We start from the raw sequence: 20,916 nt of genomic DNA, 5'->3' as shown, positions 1-20,916 counted from the left end.
ACAACCAAACAAGTGAGCCTGAACAGGAAGAGAATGACGAAGAAGTGTATTCGGAACCACTCCGAAAAGATCTGGGACATCATCATCATTATCATCATCTGGAAGAGTCAGACTACCCGATAGACTGTGACACGTTGTGGATCACGCAAGTTTGATGTGGTCTTGAAACCACGCGCCTGAGGCAGGTGTCTTCTTACGAGTCAAACTTTCCGGGTCAGGACCAACACCAGTGCAGTGTAAGTTAGATTTAGTGGTCGGGACAAAGTGCATAGTTTGTGTTGTCCACACTTGCAGCCTTTAAATCGAAGCGCTTGTGAGCCGAATTCTGGAGTAATAAAAACACGGTCCCATGAGCTAGTTCCCACGCCCTTCTTTTGATTACCTGAACAGCTTCTCGCCCTTACCGTGTTGTTCCACTTCAGAATGAAGCCGGCTTGTCGTCAAGAACAGAGGCACGCTGCTACTGATGCAGGTAAGAATCACACGTTGGGCTACGGGACAAACAAGCCATAGGCAAACTGAAGAAACAAGAAAACTGGACTAGTGCAAAAAGAAACGTAAATAATTACGGGGGCTTGTGTATTACCGTCACTGGGGCACTAAATAAGGCAGAGCGTTCTGCGCCACGTATTAGAAAACGCAACTGATCCTTACTCCATCTAGTTTCCTCCCCGCCAAATATGGTATTCACGGCATCCAAAACCAATTTTTTTTTCAGTCGACTGATGGTTGCTTGTCTAAAGTCTTCTATAGCGAAAATTGCGTGAAAAACCGCGGCCAGTAATCTGCAGTCGAGTGGTCGAAGATTGGCTCCATTAAGTGCGTTGCAGATTATCAATTAATGTGGCATTGCCTAGATAGGCGGACTTTACTCCGACAGATTTAAGTGGTACGGATCAAGTTCCAGTGATGAAAGCGATGCATTCTATGGCGAAGAAGCTTTACCCCGCCAACGAAATGATTACTGCTGTTATCCAAGCAGCGAGATTTGTATATTTACCAGTATATCATGCACATAATATAAGGGGAAGAATATCCCTTTTACAGCAAAAAAAAAAAAGGGCTTGCCACGGTCCCCCTGAGCAAAGTGATGGCGTTAGGTCTGGTGTACTCAAGAGTGCTCAATATTCAGCCCGCGTGGAGCTCGTAACCAAAGTCGGCAAAATATACGCAGAGCGGCTCAGTGTTCATGGAGTTTTTCTGCTGAAGCACCATGTAACTAGAGCTAATCTCGTACGCGGCGGCCACATTTAGATGCAGGCAAAATGCAAAAAAAATAAAGTGTGCCGTGTGATATTAGCGCACGTGTAAAACGGAGTGATGGAAATTAATCAGGGGCCCTCAACTACTGTGACACCTTCTGGCCTACTTTTTTCACTCCCTATTTTGTTCGTTCAAAGGAAAAGTTACGGTGTACACCCTGTGTGAGATAATTACGAAACCTTTATTAGGGGGCTTCCTGACAGCTTCGCTTTGAGACTTCCTACTTTTCCAATTGACCAAACCGCTAATTTCTGTAACACATGCCTGTCAATTAAAAAAAAAAACCTGAAACCTGAGTAGCATTAGAAGGGTCTGTGCAAGCGGAAGAAGAGACCTTCGACTGTACTGTGTATTGACTGTCTATGCCTGTGTGCAAAAAATTTCTGTAAGAGCGATCGGCCCGGAATAATTTCGACTACCATTAGTTCATAAGCTCTGACGTCAAACCAACCGACAAGGTTGGGGTGTTTTTGTACTTATCGCAACAATCATTAAAGAAAAAAATCGGGAAATAGCATAATGCTCTCGACTACAGGCCAGCGAAGGTGATCTGTTCGCGCCTCCGCGAGTTCCGCGAGGCGATATTTATTTTATTTATTCATTCATTTAGCCTCACAAGTTCGATTCAAGGTCAGGCTTCAGTGGTGAACCAGCTTTCGCAGCTTTGGTCTTGAAGTAGAGCTTTCGCTCTAAAACAAACTGCTTGTTATGGAAAACTCAATTTATACGACAATGACACAAAGTAAAGTACACTACTGCATATGAATGAGAGAAAGAGTGCGCTTACATTTGGAGACAAACGCCAGCGAATACTTCTTAACGTGAGCTAAATAAAACAAAACATTCCTGAAGCCAGCATTCGACAAATCGCCCAGTGCTAAGCATGACGTCTGTGCGGAGATTCTTTGTCAAGCACTCTATGTATCTATTTCACCCGAGTCTGCACCAGCAGGTGAGTGCGACAGACTTTGAACAAAGTAAGGTTCGGTTTAGGGGGGTTTAACGCCCCAAATCGGCGCAGGCTATGAGGTACGTTGTTATAGATCGTAAGATACCACTTTTCGTGAAAGACGAAACTAAATAGGTATAAATCTCAGTGATTCAAGGTCAGACTTCAGTGGTGAACCGGCTTTCGCAGCTTTGGTCGTGAAGTAGAGCTTTCGCTCTAAAACAAACTGTTTGTTATAGAAAACTCGATTTATATGACAATGACACAAAGTAAAGTGCACTACTGCATATGAATAAGAGAAAGAGGGCGCTTACATTTGGAGACAAACACCAGCGAAGGCTTATTGAGTAACGTGAGCTAAATAAAACAAAACATTCCTGAAGCCAGCATTCGACAAATCGCCCCGTGCTAAGCATGACGTCTGTCGGAGATTCTTTGTCAAGCACTGTATGTATCCATTTCATCCGAGTCTGCACCAGCAGGTGAGTGCGACAAACTTTGAACGAAGTAAGGTTCGCTTTAGGGGGGTTTAACGCCCCAAATCGGCGCAGGCTATCTGTTATACATTGTAAGATACCACTTCTCGTGAAAGACCAAACTAAATAAATATAAATCTCCGCTTGTACTCGAGCTATACAAGCGTGCCTGCGTGGCGTAGTGACAGCGTGTCTGATTCAACCCAGTGAGCACAGCTGATCCAGACAAGAATTTTTATTTTTCTTTAAGTGGATATCATATACTTTACAAAATCAAAACGTTTGAGGCAAGCGGCTGCGTTTAAATCGCATTACATGTGTCATCCTTTTGAATCACTTTTATCCCAGATATCTACGTGTGACGTCAGGTGTGACATGGGTTTTGCTGCACAACAACGACAAAGGGACGACGCGTCTTTTGCCGCTGAACTGGAGCCTTGACGCCACCACTTTAATATGCACTAATATTTGTTGGTAAGGGACGGAAAGACGAAGAAACTGTGTTGCTTCTTGGCCAACACCCATCGCGCCGTCAGCGATGAGATAACGGCGGCAGTGCTAGAACGAAGAAAGAAAGAGGCGCCGTATAAGAGGGCTCCGGAATAATCTCGCCCATGCGGCGATCTTTAATGTGCACTGACGTCGCATAGCCCACGGGCGCCTTTTGCGTTTCGACTGCACGCCCCTACTAGGGACTTCGACAATAAATGTTTTCAACAACACTAGCCGCCGCGGCCGGAATTGAACCCTGGTCCGCCAGGTGAGTAGCCGCGGCGTGTAAACCACTTTGGGGAGTAGTCTGATCGAAGCGCATTTCAGGGTGAAGAGGAGACCACGGCCGCAGCACTGTGCGCCTGATCTGGGCCTTGCAAACTGCGCTCCATTGCTGGGGCAGCTGGCGCCATCTGTGGATGTTTTATGCAACACACTCGCTTGGTTCTCCCTGTGTCTTCGTTTCTGGGCAGTCACCCTACACGCTGCTCGTTGTTGCCACAAAAGGGAATTTCCCACTGACAGCACTGAACTGAAGAGCCAGACCTGTTCATTTATCACCAGCTATAAGGGTCGTCGGGAGGTTAAATTAAAGTTAACTGAGGAAGCAAATCTAGGAAGAGGTATACAGGCTGAAAACCTGGCGTCACCCGTCGTTCGGAGTCAGTCGCAAAAAAATCACACAATTTCTGAAATCAGAATATACAAAAAGAAAATAGCCGGATTCGGGGTTCGAATCCAGATCCTCTGCGTGCGAGGCGGGCACGGAGCGCATAAGCCACGAAGTGGTGTTTAGTGCGCTAGCACCTATAGTGGACCTTCGTCGCATCTAGCAGTTGTGTGTTCTTTTATCTGACTGAAGCCTCTTTTGTGGCAGGCGGCGCACCCGGCTACCGGGTGGTGGTGGTGGTGGTGGTGGTGGTGGTGGTGGTGGTGGTGGGCGGGTGAGCAGCGGGCGGGTGAGCAGCGGGCGGGTGTGCAGCGGGCGGGTGTGCAGCGGGCGGGTGTGCAGCGGGCGGGTGTGCAGCGGGCGGGTGTGCAGCGGGCGGGTGTGCAGCGGGCGGGTGTGCAGCGGGCGGGTGTGCAGCCTGCCACCGCCTACTCTTACGGCTAAGCTTAACCGTTGTAATTAGAAGGCAACAATCAGGAGTTTTGTTCGCTAAGAGAAGGCCTCATGACCCAGCTCCCTCCATTCTGGAAAGAGCCAAGTTATTCACAGAACGGTTCCAGCTCATATGGCTGCAAACACAGACCTCCCACCCAGGGAACACGGCAGCTCATGAAGGCGCCCGAGAATTCGTCAACCGGGAACAGAGCGACCAGTACCCTTGGTTCAGGAGGGAGCGCCTGGTGACCTACCATGAAGTCATCCTCCACTATCGAAACGATCGACTCAAATACCCACCCCCGCACATATACCTCACCAAAGCAGAGCAGGCTGCCTGGCGGCAATTTCAAACGGACACATTCCCAAATCCTTATATCTACTCTCTGATGTATCCCACGGTATACAATTCACGCTGCGCTCTCTGCAATCGTCTAAAGCAAACCTCAATCACATTCTATTCGAGTGCCCAGAGGACCAACCACCATTGAGCTTCCAAATCTCAAACCTAAGTCAGTGGAAGGCAGCGTTGCTCAGCCCTGACCCGGAAATACAACTCCGGGTAGTGGGTTGGGCCCTGGAGGTCGCAATGAATTATGTACATGTTGCATCATTGCTGTCAAAACCTTATTCCTAACCACTGCCCTCTTTGTCATATGACGTGCAAATAAAGGTTTGTTCCTCCTCCTCCTACTAACTTTTTCTTTTAGCAAGGACAAAATTTAAAAAAATATATTTTTTTCAGGTACTGAAAAGCTTTTTGCGGCATAGTAATACCAATGTTGGTGGTTCAAAAGAAAGTCCCAGTGGTTCGTAAGGAGGCCATACGTTGTGCACTTCGTATGCAGTGACTGGGCAGCTGTGACAGCTCAAGTATCAGGAGTTAATGCAGACACTGAGCATATTATAAAGGCGGATATTAACGCTGCCAGTGAGTGCGCGAGTCTGAGATTGCGATGAGTGTCATCATGCCGCGCTTCGAGCATAGCGACATGAGCTGTGAGCGGCTGATCTGATTATCGTCAAGATATGCGACGTGTAACAAAAACAAATCTTTAAAAAATTCTTTGTACATATTTGCATATATAGTGTCATCACCATCATGACTACGCCCACTGCAGGGAAAATGCCTCTCCCCTGTTTCTCCAACTAATCCTGTTCTTTGCCAGCTGCGGTCTAAAGTCTAAAGTGATTAACCAGATTCGAATTCGAAAGTTATTTGCCATATTCTAAAGGTAAACTTCTCAACTCTTACTGATAGGCACCTGATTGCAATTAGAAATTTATAACCGGCAGTTAGTAACAGGAATATGAGTTTCAAGAGCTTCGAAAATGCGATTAATCTCGCCGCTGCGGCTCAACTAATTTTGGTACATCGTGCCAAAATACATGGTATTTCTAAAACCTTGCAGGCAAAGCAACACGTCCAGTGCACGTAACTAGTCCAAATAGCCAAATTTTGTTCAGCCACAGCGCTGAGGGAGATCGCGCTTTCAAAATTCTAAAAACTCATATACCTCTTACTAACAAACGGTACAAGTCTCTAGCTGTAACCAGGGGCCTACCGGCAAAAGTTAACTACTAGAATTTATGAAAACAATGAATAACTGCTCAAAAAGGACCGGACAAGAGAGAAGAAAGGACGGGACAAGAAAGAAGACTGTGCTTGTCTCGTGTGATTTTTCTCTCTTGTCCCGTCCTTTTTGCGCAGTTATTCATTCTTTCCATAATGTCGTACCAACTAGCCCCTCACCGCACTCTTCTAGATTACTAGAATTTAGTTAATCACTTTACTAGTAAACATGAGTAGCGTATTTTACTATGTCTATTTTAGGATTTTTTAGGATGCTGGGCATTTGATGGTTCTAGCAAAGCTGTTTTAACTGAGCAGCGCACGATGTACGCACGTCGCGAATTCGACCAAAACTTTGTGTCGTCACGCCACTTGTTCGTGAACATCGGGTGCGCACAAGCATCCATAGGTGAAAAAAAAAGAAAACAAAAAACAAGCCGTTAGTATGTGACTAACCGCACTTGAACATAGCGTACAGCGTAAATCAAAGCGGTTGCGCGCACCTTTCACCCAACTGCAAAGTGCGCAAAATTACAGCGACGGCAACGAAAGAAGAACACCCGTAACGCAAAGGACGATAAACTCTGTTATGCATCGGAAGGACATCGGATGCATTACAAACGGTTTCACTTAAATATACGATGCATAACCGTGCTAGACATACAAGAAATGTAACTACCTCAGCAATTGCCCCGTACAAACGTGTCTGGAATTCCTAACACAGGCGCGACGATTTGGCCTCTGAGCCGGCACTAATAGCGTTCCAGTAACGTATCAGACTGTCAGTCCATATAAGTACACAAGCTTCGGTATTTGTGAACCGGTGAGTGCTGGTGGGAGCTGACTAAACGAGAATGCGCATTTGTTTTTATTGATTTGGCCTGTATCGCTGGTAGTATGATCAGCTCTACGCGAGCAGCAGAAGGGGTCGAGTTTTAGTTTTTACCTGCATATCACCACAAAGATTGCAACGATCAGATGGGGATTCGTTTCCGTCACGTATGTCGCTGTTTGTTTCTCGATAGTTCAGTTTGCGGACTGGTTGAATCCGTCGTAAACTCTTCAGTTTAAATTGTCACCCTCGTATGACCAAGCAAGCAGCGAGAGCGCTCTTGAGAAGCTGTCCTCCTCTAAATCTGAGCTGTTCAACCGCACTCACAGGTTTCGAGTTTAAACGCATTTGAATTTTGTTTTCGATCATGCAACACAATGTCACATTTACCCAACCGGCAACAGCTGACAAAAATTGCATACTTGAACTGCGAGCATGTTACTCACCGGCGCTGGTCGTTCACTCCGTCTAAGCATGCTCGCCTGCTTCGCTAGTGGCTAGGCGCTCGTGGCACAGCACAAACACCGATGAACACAGGGCGAAACCACAAGCACAAATTCTAGGCTTAGCAGGAGCACAACGAGGGCATGACACTACAAGAGATCACGCGCTGCTACGTCAGCAGCCAGCCTTCGAGCTGTAAATTATCAGCCCGAATAGGCGTCGGCAGCAGGCGGCGCTCAAGTAAAACAAACACGGTGGAGCCCACATATCAAAACTAAAACTGCGGATACCTTTGCCTGCTATGTAAGCCAGCGCTCGCGTAGTAAGGATTAGCTTTTCGGCGATCGCCGACAGCCGCTGCTTGCCTTCTTCGTCTTCCGCACTTTCATTTGCTTGATGTTTTCACGTTCGCTTTAGCCCATGCAGCGTCTATGGCTGGTTGAAACAAGCCGCGCCTGTCTTACACCAGCCAACTCAAGTGATGTACGTACATGCAGGTGGCAGAGAGCGGCCGAAGTACGCCCCTTGCCTTTCAGCCGTGTCTTGTGAAGTGGAGGCGACCCTGAATGGCCAATTTCTTTCATTTTCAGATATTTAGATTTCAGTTTTTCATTACTTTGTTTATTTCTCCCACTGTACAGCGAAAAAGGAGCCTAGGGAAAAGCCGTTGAAACACGGCTCGAGGTGTCCTTGATCCCGTTTAGCAGGCACTGACAGCAGCGACAAACGCAAGACAACGTAAAAAAGACGCAACTAGCTGCGTCACGTATGAAACAAAATATACGGTAGAAATGAAAACGTATTAGAAGATACAGACAGACTTAAATACATTACATCACAAAGTGTAAATCTAGCGCATAATACACTGTACATGAAATTAGTTTAGTCAGCTGATAAACATAAAAATGAAATCTGAAATTTTTAGTTTAGTAGTGTCGATATCCCGATCTATATAGCTATTTAACAAGCGTGGTAACACAACGTGGAAGATTTGTCGAAAATAATTAGTGCCACAGGTTGAAATTTTCCAACACTGTGTTGACCAGGTGGTGTAGACTGAATCTGTATATAGGATAGCCTGGCAATGTCGGTAAGTGTATTGTTTTCCCGCTTCTTGCTAATATAGTATTCCCGTGACAACCTAGACTTGTATAGATCAGTAACCTTGAGTATAATGAACAGTTTAAAAAGCTATGAGGCAGACAAGCCAAGGCCACCTTTTACAGCTTCGTTAGCCACTGCGATACGGCGCCCAACTGCTCTGCGGACATCTCGCTAGAGTTGCTCCAGAGGTTGGCGATGCCGGCATAACACCATCCAGAAAGACGTGCGAGCCGGGCTTTCCTCTGCTTCATATCATGTTAAGGGCTGGTGTCTCCTCCAATGAGCATGGCGTTTGAAAAAAAAAAAAAAACAGGCACTATATTATTGCGACTTTCCGGAGAATTTTTCGGATCGCTGTATGTTTAATATGCCACTAACTTCGTGGATCACGTCATTCATAATACCGAAATTCCGTTTATTCTTTTTTCATTCCTACTTGTCCGCGATCGTGAACGTTGTTCTTTCGGCATGTGCCTAGGTAACACAAATTTCTGCCGGGTTACAGTGCTGTGTCACATTCTTACAAACACCAGAGGTTCATCGGGAATACGAATCCTGGCTGTTTGCTCATATGGCCTTTTCTGGAAGCCTTGTTTACTGGTTGCTCTGAATGAAGAAGAGAAAGAGGTACAAGCGATCTTTATTGCCTCAGGGCATAAAGGTTATGAAATGAGAGAAGAGCAAGATGCTTAAATAAATGAAAGAAGGTGGGCTGATCTAATGAAATCAAGTAGTGAACGATGATATGGACCCTGTGTTCAGGTAATATAGGAATCCGGAGTGTCCGGTGAGAGACCCACCGCCACCAGGTGCCGAATTCACGTCGGAAAAAAAAGAAAGAGGTACAACATGGAGAATGGAGAAGATAAAAGAGGTACAACATGCACAGCAATGTGTTCGCACGTAAGACGAGCCCTGTATGCCACAGCATGGCTTTCAAGAGACCTATAGCGTCGCGTGATTGACTCCTATGCCCATAGTGGTCCGTAGTGTACAGACATATACGTATAGGGGATTTCAGGAGTGTGCAGTGAATTTAAACACCAAGTTCCTCAGCCCAAGCCGTTAAGAGGCGGCCACGTATGTTTAAGTGCCTGGGCTGGTACAATAGTTGGGCAGAATTGTTTACCGCTACGAATAGCCAGCAACGGCGCATGCGCCGACGTCCTCTGTAATGGCTTCCAGTAACGCTATACCGAAATGCTATGCCGATTCTATTTCGATGCCATTTTATGTTTCTATCAATGCGTTAGCATTGCAACCCCCCAGTTGGAAAAATATTTGCGCCGTCGGTTCGTGTCTGAAGCCTCGGTTGACAAATGTCAAAGTGGAAAGCCGCAAATGAGAGCGAGAGGCAAAGTGGGAGAGAGAAAGGGTGGTGGGTGGGGGAGATTGGAGAGGAATGCGGCTGTGCCACTGTGATTGCTGGTTTAAATCGGGAAAGCGGAGCGGAGGTATAGCGGGTCACACGCCGGATGGCGGACTGGATCACGCCACCTGCTCGCACAGTTCGAACCACTAAGCGGCAGGGGCTGCTCCGCCCGAAAATTAAAATAATTCTGCTTATGCCGTGCCCAATAAATCATATTAATCTCCCATAATTTCTTCCCCTCTTCGTCATCAGCTAAAACGAGGCCATGTTTTCGTTGTCCCAACAGTGAAGTAGAGACGTTGAGTGTGGCGTCACTTGAACCGATCAGGATGACCGGGAAAACAAATAAAGTAGAATGGAATCGCAATAGAAAAGTTTTAAAGCGGCCGCTCAATGGTGACGCACTGGTTGCGGCCCTTGGCGTTGCCCAAAAGAGACGTGAAGCGCCTAGGACCCATCGCCACCGCCGCGGCGCTACTGCTCCGGGACAGTTACGGTCGAGAGCAGCGCTTTCGCATTGATATTTTCGATCTTTAGTTTCAGGAGTTAAGAACTGCGTTTCACGAAATACGATGATGCCAAGAGTAGGTTTGAAATTGATAGCGGCATATCCCGGTTACTGCGTTTCTCCGATATACACGTGCGCTAGCGTTTACGCCGAAAAGAATCATGGCAGCGTAGCGCGTCTTGTGCGAAGTGCGCGTTAACAATTGGTTGGCCATTCCGTTACTCGCGTTTGAAACACACGAAGCGGTTTAACCGCTCTGTGAACTTATTACGCATTAAACTTTTCTGAACCGGGGACAAGGTTTGTAGTCGATTATGAAAGCTACTTTATGGAATACTCCCGTTTCCGGGCATAGCGCTGTTCCCCATTATAATTCAGTCTGTTCGCGCGTATTTCCTGCAAATATTTTCCATGTGGCACCATCAATTTAACTAGTGTACAGCAGGTCTCGCAAAAAACAACAGAAGACATGCAGAAGTCAGGAGGCTCAGCCAAGTTTTAATGCGGAAGCACTGTATGGCTACGTTCGCGGTTTCGTCTCATCACGAGCTTGTCATCACAATAACGTTCGAACGAATTGAGTTTTAAGAAAACGAATGGTTGCATTAGATAGAGCATCACAAAATCTCACAGGCGAAATAATGAGGTGCATGTGGAGTAATTATTTAATTAATTAGAGCCAAAAGTGTCCAAAAAGTGGGCGGGCTGGAGCAAAAGTGGCGCCAAATTTGAAAACACATGTAGTGGACGGATCTAAAGCATGCCGCCAAATTTGAAGTTGAGTAAAGAGAGAGAAAAGGGGGCAAACAGGGGCGAGGAGGCGTCAACGCTTAGGAATTCTGAATCCGGCAGTGCTTGACCTCATGTACCCTGGCCAGTACGACACAAACTGCCATAAATGTGGAAAAAGGGCCACTTAGGACCACATTCTGTGGAACTGCGCAATTGAACCTCCTCAGGCAGAGTTGATACAGCTCCCTACTCCCGAGCGGTGGGAGGCCGTGCTGGTCAGCTCGGACCCCGAAATTCAAGAACGGGCAATCGAGTGGGCCAATGAGGCCGCCACCAGCCATGGGCTAGCGGCCATCTACTATGTGTCTCCTGCAACCTGCTCTCGACGCAATAGATGTTTTACAATCGAATCCAATGCGGGCGCCGCAGTGATCTCATAATTCTTCTTTTCATTTCAAAGTAATGCGATGTTGGTAAATGTTGCAATATTTTTTCAGAAGAAAAGAACTTTTCTCGGGAGAGGTTTATCTGTAAGTGCAATCCTTTCCACAATCAGACTGTTGTTGCCAGCCCAGTTTGTCCGCAGTGGCCGCATCAGCTTGCTCAGAAATACTTTGTAGAAGTCCTTGGTGTGGTCTGTGGTCTTCTCTCTCACAAATCAGTTCTGTACATTGTACAAAATAGGGAAGAAGTGATGAAATCAACATGCTTTCGTATTGCTGGATGCTTCAAATGACCTCCGGGCACTTCATGATCTTACTAACAAAGGTGCATGTAAGCTTGCACAGGCCAACTATTTGCATTCTTGGGTATCTCAGGCGCCCATCATCAATAAAACTTCTTTATGGGTTAGTTGGTGCATTTGAACCTAAGTAAAAAAGCAGCGCTAAAGCATGCAACCACATACGAGACCAAAGCGCATTTGTCTTCTTCTTTCGTCTGCGGTTGCAAGCTTTGGCGCTGGTCCTTTTTTCTTAGGTCCATCATCAACGTTCATGATTAGCCCATAAATTGGTTCAGTTGCTTCACTACCTGGAGCAGGTTCTTGCACGAATCACAGGGCAGCTTAAAACGACCACAACACTTCAGCAAGGAATAGGGCATTGACACAAGATAATTTTTTTAGCTGTAATTAGAGACAACACTAAAGAAAACTTCAGCTTGCGTTATATATAAAATCGTAAATATAGGAATAGGTCCAAAAGCAAGAGTAAAATAAAAACAAGCCTCATGAAATCTTGTAAAAAATTGCTCACTTTTGGGGCGAGAGCTTCACTTGTCGCATGCAAAGCTGAAGGTCTAATGATCCTTGGATTTGACTGGAGACTCGCAGGTGTGGCTATGACGTCATACCACGTGACTTGTCGCAGCTGTTTCACCGCTCGTTCCGCCGCTATATAGCGGAAATTGAAAATTAAAGAGATTGTTGTTTTTTTCCGGAACGATTTCAGACTGGAACCAGTTACCCCACGAAGTCGCCACTGCCCCTGGAAACGAACGCTTTTTTTTTCGTTGCGTGTGTAGTGTACGCAAGTGCGCAAAGTGAATATGCGAAAAAGATTTTTTTTTTGTTCTCTTGAATTCAAGGAATGTGTTTCTGTAATTGTTGCGCCCTGTAACGTGTTTGTGTTTATGCCAGAAATATTGGTTTCTATGTTCGTGGTTCGTTCTTGTGTTGTACTTTTTTTTATGTATCTTATCACTTTGTTGTGTCATTACAATTCACCTGCATTTTTTTATTCTTTTGTACTACTCCCCCCCCCCCCCCTCACTGTTATGCCGCTTGTGACGTTGTGGGAAAAGTGATAAATAAATAAATAAATAAATAAGCAGATAAATAAATAAGTAAATAATATTCAGTTAAATGCAGTGCACTATTAAGAAATACAGAACAAACAACTTACTTGACGTGACAAAGAGGACACTCAATTAGTGCCACTGTTGATGTCGTCGTCAAGAGTGTTCAGAATCAAAATCAGAATCAGTCTTTATTGGTTAATATATTACATACATACAGTATATCATACAGAACAAGGTCCCGAAGTCAAAGACTGTAATGTGACCTCATAATCAAATACACCGTGTAAAACATTTAACAGCTGCGACAGATCAGATGAATATCAGAAATTGAATATATACATATGGGGCACAATTTAAAGCAGACACATGGGAGAGAAATAAACACTATTAAAAAGCTATTACAAGAAACCACCGAAACATACTGAATTATATATCATACTGAATTATAACGAAGGATAGGAGGCAGTGAAAAATACATGTAAGAAGAAAAGGAAACGAATTAATCACAATGAGGGCTCTTAGCTAAGAATTGATCGTTTAAAGTGTGCTTTAAAGATGAAGATTGAAGGAGCATTTTTTAGTTCTAATGGTATAGTGTTCCAGAAAGTAACTGATGCGAAATGAATTGCCTGTTTCTCGTAATTGGTGCGTACTTTAGGCACGACAATATTGTTGTTGAGAGCAAACTGGGTTATGTTGTCGTTTACAAGATAACGGTGTGGTATGAGAGGAAGAGAGATTATATTGTTGACAAGTTTGTACATGAGAATGCCAAGAGAGTATCTAACAAGCTGTGATATGGAGATGATGTTATGATCCTGAAGAATAAATGCTGCATCGATGTAATAAGAACTGTAGGTAAGTACACCAATGGCTTGATTTTTAATTATCTGCAATGATTTTAGATGAGTAGCATACGTGGTTCCCCCAGCATGCTATACAGTAACTGATGTGTGGGTGTATAAATGCGTAATATAAAGATATTAATGTGCTGTTAGAAAAGTATGGACGGGCTTTAATAAGCTTTCTCAAACAGTATGTCATTTTATTCTTTATATTGTTTATGTGTTTATGAAACTCCCAGAAATAAGGCGAAATCGCTAGCGTCTATGAGGTGCTGACCAAATGAGACAGGAGGAATGGAAAGTGACTGGCATTGATGCGAGCTGAAAACAGCAAACATTGTTTTTCTAGAACTGATGGCCAATCTGTGTTGATTGCACAAAGAGAGAAGGTTGTCCAGGTCATGATTAAGTTTTGATACGATATTAGTAACGCTTGAATCTCAGTTATAAATTGTGGTGCCGTCAGCATATAATATGCAGTTGGAGGAACCGAGGCACTTTGGTAAGGTATTAATAGAAATTAAAAATAAGAGGGGACCCAGAATAGAACCTTGTGGTACGCCTAAGTTCGTAAACACAACATTAGAGTAGACATCTGAAATAGTGAGAGTTTGTGATCTACTGTGCAAGTAATTTTGTAGCAAAAATAGCGGGGGGCCGGCAATACCAATTTCTTCTAGTCTAGTGAACAAAATTGGATGATTAATGGTGCCAAAAGCTTTCGACAAGTCTATAAAGACGGCTCCTGCAAATTTTCCTTCATCAATGACAATTCTTAATTTTTCGGTAATAGTTATAAAAGCAAATTCAGTAGAATACCCAGAACAAAAACCATACTGACATGGGGATAATATATTAAATTTATCTAAATATTTAACGAGATGATTTGCAATTATTTTTCAATTACCTTGTTGAGACAAGAAAGAATGCAAATTTGACGATAATTGGTCATTAAAGAACTATCACCATTCTTAAAGACCGGAATAATCTTTCCACGCTTTAGTTCATGTGGAAAAATACCAGATTTACACATCAGGTTCACAATATGTGATAGGACGCCACTAATTAGATGTACAATCATTTTTATATGAACAGGATGCATGTTATCAAGGCCAGGACTTGTCATTTTCAAATTACGGATTTTGTCAATTAATTCCTGTGGTGTGGTTGGAAAGAGAAAAAAAGAGTGGGGGAGGCGACTGGATAAAGGGGGTCGGAGAGCTTCCTTACGAGTCTTGTTGCTCTCCTTAAAGAAACAATTAAAAACAGTTGCAATTTCTTTTGGGTTACTGTACTCGATACCGTTACGTTGGATCAAGGTTGTTTCTTTGCGCTTATCGTTTCTTCCTAAGAATAAATTAACTATATCCCACTTTTTCTGCATATTGTTGCCATACCCAAGAAAATTTTCTTCATTATATGCCCTTTTAGCAGTTTTTAATAATGCAGACAAGGTATTCTTATATTTCTTGTAACGAAGAAAAAGTTTAAGGTTTGAGAGCTGCCTTATTGTTTTTTTGTAAAGATTTTCTTTTTTGCGCATTGCTTTAAGAAGGCTATCTGTGAGCCGGGTCCTGTGGTGAAGGTGGTTTTTTTTTTACACTTTCTTATTTCTGAGTCGGAATGAAGTAAGGAGGTGAGAAGTGGTAAAAACTGCGAATAAGCTTCTTGAGGATCATGCAATAACATAATCGACTGCTAGTCAAAATCAGCCACTGTAGTCAAGGAATTTTCTTTTTCCAAGAGAATCTTGCTGTATATCGTTCTGCTATGGTTTTGAGTTGTACTGGCAAAGCGCATGAATTTCGGGAAATGATCTGTGATGTCTATTTCAAGGAGCCAGCTTCTGGAAGGGATAATAAATTTGTAAAAGCGTAATCAATGAGTGTGTTACTACCAGAATTGGTGCATCGAGTTGTAACCGTGATGATGCACTAGAAACCAAAGCTATGGAATGAGCTGCTTTAGGTTACGGTATCTAGACCAGATTCATCGAGGAGATGATGTTTATGTCACCTATTATTACGACATTTGCATTCAAAGATGAGAGAATACCTAATTTCTCTTGAAGTGCGGTACAGAAATCGAAAACTGGTGACGACGGTGACCAGTAAATACAAATATTAATTTTCTATTACTGATGTCTAGAAATAAGGAACCAAATTCGACCCAAACAGATTCACAGAGAGATATGTTCAATTCTAAGTCAATTCTTCGTTTATAAGCGAATTGATGGGATATACATAAGGCAGCTCCACCATGCTTGGAAAATTGTCTGTTGGAGAATTCTGAGAGGCATGAAGGAAACGAGAACAAATTTTCATCATGCTCTCTTAACAAAGTCTCTGAAATTTCGATAATTGTAAATGGGTTGGGGAGCATAGAAAGAGGGTCGAAAGTAGCATCATAGTTTTTTCTAATACTTCTTGCATTCAGATGAATTGCTACGCGAGTGGAAGAAGTTTTTGAGTTGATTGGTCGAAAAATAGGAGGACATCAGGGGAGCAACAGTAGCTGCGGCCAATGGTTTACACTATTTGTGACATGTCGTACTCGTTAGTGATGTGGTACACCGCACTGTCTGTCGTTTTCTGTGTCTTAATCATGCAGTTGTCCGTCCAGAGAAACTTCCACTTTTTCTCTTTCTTCAGCGACAAAGCCTTAGAGAACAATGCCTTGTTTTCCGCAGTCACGTGATCGTTGAAAAGGAAAAACGGAATGTCCTCAGAAGCCCCAATATCAATGTCGAACAAGGTGAGACGAGCTTTCCGCGCTCTTACTCACAAAATCTGCTTTTTTGGTTATCGAGAAAAAGCGGGCCAGGATAATAATAATAATAATAATAATAATATTAATAATAATAATAATAATAATAATAATAATAATAATAATAATAATAATAATAATAATAATAATAATAATAATAATAATAATAATAATAATAATAATAATAATAATAATAATAATAATAATAATTGGTTTTGGGGGGAAAGGAAATGGCGCAGTATCTGTCTCATATATCGTTGGACACCTGAACCGCGCCGTGAGGGAAGGGATAAAGGAGGGAGTGAAAGAAGAAAGGAAGAATGAGGTCCCGTAGTGGAGGGCTCCGGAATAATTTCGACCACCTGGGGATCTTTAACGTGCACTGACATCGCACAGCACACGGGCGCCTTAGCGTTTTTCCTCCATAAAAACTCTGATTTTTTTATTTTTTTTGTGGGAACACGATGAGCCGCATCGAGGTCAGCGGGAGTCACCGGGCATCCAATTTTTTCGCCAATGGTTTGTATGATAGTCACACAATCTTCACCTTGTGTGCAAGGAACGCCTTTCACTTCAACGTTATTCATTCTTGAATACTGTTGCTTCGTACTATACGTCTTCTTGGTGAGCTTTTGTTTCGTTCCGTCTCCTTGCATTTGCATGTCCTCAAAAAAGGAAACGAAGTCCAGCCCTAACCGAGAGAGTCGTTCCGTGCCCGAAAGGCAGAAAGGTTCCTCTTGCCATCTCCATGGTTTTACTGAGTCAATGTTGTGCTAAGGATACCCCTTCGCAATCATCCTCATAAAGGCGATTTTGGTAAAACTGCATTGGTTTTCCTAGCTGTTGGTTTCCCTGGACGAGGTGGAGAGTGGCGACGACAGGAGGAGAGAATATTTCTGTTGCCCTTTGCAAGGCTGTTTCGCTCATTACCAGCTCGTGTAAGGAACTTGACAGGCTTAACTAGGAGCTGGGATTCAATATCAAAAAGTTTCTTCAAGTAGAATGGACCACGAATAATGATGAAGCATACTTCATGAACAGTAAGCAGGATCTTTAGTTTAGTGTGCTTCTTTTAGTCCCGATTTTTTAAGTGCATGAACGTACCAGTGATTTATCATACTGAACATACTTTTGTAGTGTGGTAAGGCACGGCAGCTTAGAAAGGCACTTTGATCGAACATGCCCATAGCGTTTACTTGAGCACTCTTTCCATAGGATGCACTCTCTCAGCAAAGGTTCACTGTGCACTGCCTTTTGCTTGCAACAGTTCACCGCCTGATTTGCAATGAAGAGCGCTGTTTGTTTTGTCGCCTACTTCGGCTGGCTTTGATAACTTCATAAAGTCCTGAATCTCTTGGTATTCGCGCCTTTTCAAGCGCTTTTTAATTTTGTCGTGCTAGGCTTGGAGTTCTTGGAGTGCCTCTCCTTGGAGAGCTAATTTCATTCTAAGCCTGCCCGGTCTTCTTCGCGCCGTCCATAGCGTTCGCAGGATGAAATGCAGTCTGGAAAGCGTCATCAGCCAACAGAACATTTTCGCAGCTGGTTTTGAACGTAGGTTGGCATACACACTCTACCAACACGGAACTTTCGGTGCTCACTTCTGCTCTTACCTCAACAGGAAGGTCATGGCCGCAGTCACTGTCACAGTTAGCCGCAGTTCATCGAGCCTTGCCATCGGCAGAGTGGTCGTTGTTATTTTTGTTTACCTCACAAAATGGCGCATACCCACAAGGAGGATTGATGATGATGATGATGTCTTCAGGCTGAATGGCACATACCAGAACCAGGCGGTCATCTCCAGGACTCTTCTTTGCTCACTTTCTTGTCCCATGTAATGCGGGTAGTTCGGAAACACAGTGGGGACCGCTAACGGAAGCAGGGTCTTCAGTTTAGTGTGCTTCTTGTAGTCCCAATTTTTGATGCGCATGGGCATACCGGTGATTTATCGCTCGGCTCCCATCTAGTTCTTTTTCGATTCGGGCCCTCCTGGGAAGTGTTTTGAAGCGAAAAGCTTCACTAGGCTCGTCAACACCGGGCTTAGCGTGAGCTACACTACAGATTTGCTACAGCTGCGCATGCGCGAAACCGATTGACGTCACGCCGAGCGCAGGTGGTCGCTGCTGCCGCAGCCGTCGTCGCCGCCGCGCGCTGCCTCCGTCGTCTGACCTTTCGCCATGGAGCGAGGACCAGTGACGACACACGGCGCATTTCTACAGTGAACTAGAACCTAATTCTAGTTCTACTCTAGTGAATTTCTAGTTCACTTTAGCATTTCTCTTTCTCGCTCCTTAGTCACAACTGCGCATGTGCCATTAGTAGCACCGAGAGAGACGTGTTCCGCCGCTGCGCAGCGCCGCGCTTTCCTCAAAATCTAACTTTCATTTTCAGTTTTCTCTTTCCTCTTTCTCTCACTCCTTTATCCCTTCCTTTAGGGCGCGGTCCGGGTGTCCACAGAGATATGTGAGACGGTTACTGCGCGATTTCCTTTCCTCAAAACCAAACAAAGCAAGGGAGCCGACAGCGTTCGTACAGTTCATTGGCGTTGACAACTTTGCTAAGACAGTTTATTTTCACGAAAGGAAAGGCGCACAACCGGCTCCGTGGGTCAGTGGAGAACTTAATCGCGCTTTCGCGTTGTATATCCTGGATTATCTGGGCTAATCCACATTAATTTTTCAACCATGCTGCCCGACGCACCATGCTGCCTGAGGGGCGCGAATGCAATCCCGGACGTCACGACCGAGGTTCGATGGAGGTGAAATAATAATAATTGGTTTTTGGGGGGGAAAGGAAATGGCGCAGTATCTGTCTCATATATCGTTGGACACCTGAACCGCGCCGTAAGGGATGGGTAAAGGAGGGAGTGAAAGAATAAAGGAAGAGAGAGGTGCCGTAGTGGAGGGCTCCGCCGCGGTGGCTCAGTGGTTAGGGCGCTCGACTACTGATCCGGAGTTCCCGGGTTCGAGCCCGACCGCGGCGGCTGCGTTTTTATGGAGGAAAAACGCTAAGGCGCCCGTGTGCTGTGCGATGTCAGTGCACGTTAAAGATCCCCAGGTGGAGGTGAAACGCAAGACGTGTACTGAGCATAGTATACACGTCTAATAAAGAACCACATGTGATCCAGAATTTATCCAGAGGCTTCCACAACGAGACCTATTTTTTTCGCTCGCTCCTTCCTCCCCTCCACCACGGCACAGTTGAGGTGTCCACCGAAAAAATAGCTGCGGTTAAACTACTGCTGAACCTGGTTAGAGAGCGAAAGCTGTGGTGCATGGGGGTAATTCGACACGGCTTGGAGTCTGTACGTTGAGTGCATTCCGCACACTGGATAGGCAGCGCGCGACAGGTGACAGTTAATGGTTATCGCGAGAGGTTGGTCACGCAATGAACGCTGCGGCTTATATGTTCCCTCCAGACTGACGTCACAACGACAGTTTCTATCGCGTGACATCATGATTGTGACATGACTATTCTGCCAGCCTCTACCGGTGAATCGAAAGGTCGGAGGTCAAGGTCAAATGACGAAGGTGATGTGGTGCGACACCATGGTGGACCATGTATTGTAAGGCCTATAGCCACACTTGACCTCTGCCTCAATTGAAGATCAACCGGCAACACACGGCGAAATCAGCTTTACCTAGCGTGGTGGTGGTGGTAGTGGTTTTATTAAAAATAATAGTAAAAAGGAAGGAAAAGATTTTTGCTAGCCCCGGCATTTGCTTCACATTTTAGGCAGTGCAGCGTCCTACAAAATGTTTTCGACCAGCAAGCTGATCTTCCCCTGTAATGTAGGCACGCTGATCAGTGGTTATGACTTTATATCAGCTTAAGTGTCGATTCAGGTTAAGGGTACGTTGTGTTTTCTGTAGGATGATATCGCAAAGAAGTTGCTACAGTCTCTGCGAATGCAGTCTCTGCAAAACTTTGGTTGGATTTCAACCCAACTTGCACAACTTCCATCGCCTGAAATGTCGGCATTGCATTTGCGGGGCGTTTTTAACGGATTTAACAGCACTGCGTGAACGTCTCCTAGCAGACAGTCTCTTATGGTACATCTCTATATGGCTTAATTGACATGTTTAGCGTCATGTCTACATGTGAATGTCAATATATCCGGCAACCTTTGCATGTGTGCATATGCAAACAACAAATTTTCTATTAAAAAAAAATGAGAGAGAAGCATGGTATGTACAAAAAAATTTCTGAGGGCACCGAAGTCTGCTTACGAGGAGGAATGCGAAAAGGTTTTTCATGAAAGGAAAGGGTGCAGTAGCTCCTAGATCTCGACATCTCGATGGACACCTCAACCCCGCGAAAACATGTTTTGTACTCTCTTCCTGTCCCCTCACCTCTTTTATTTCATTTCTCCAATCTGCTTGCTAGCCTTTATTTCAGCAGCCCCAGCTCAGGGGCTTCAGTATTGATGGCAGATTCCGGGGCTAGAAAAATCTTTTCCTTCCTTATTATTATTATTATTATATTAATAAAACCACTTACTACTACCCCGCCACGATGGCTCAGTGGTTACGGCGCTGGGCTACTGATCCGGAGTTCCCGGGTTCGAACCCGACCGCGGCGGCTGCGTTTCGATGGAAGCGAAACGCTAAGGCGCCCGTGTGCTGTGCGATGCCAGTGCACGTTAAAGATCCCCAGGT

This window comes from Amblyomma americanum, chromosome 6 (assembly GCF_052857255.1).
Source record: "Amblyomma americanum isolate KBUSLIRL-KWMA chromosome 6, ASM5285725v1, whole genome shotgun sequence".
NCBI lineage: Eukaryota > Metazoa > Arthropoda > Arachnida > Ixodida > Ixodidae > Amblyomma > Amblyomma americanum.
This window is presented reverse-complemented; position numbering follows the sequence as displayed.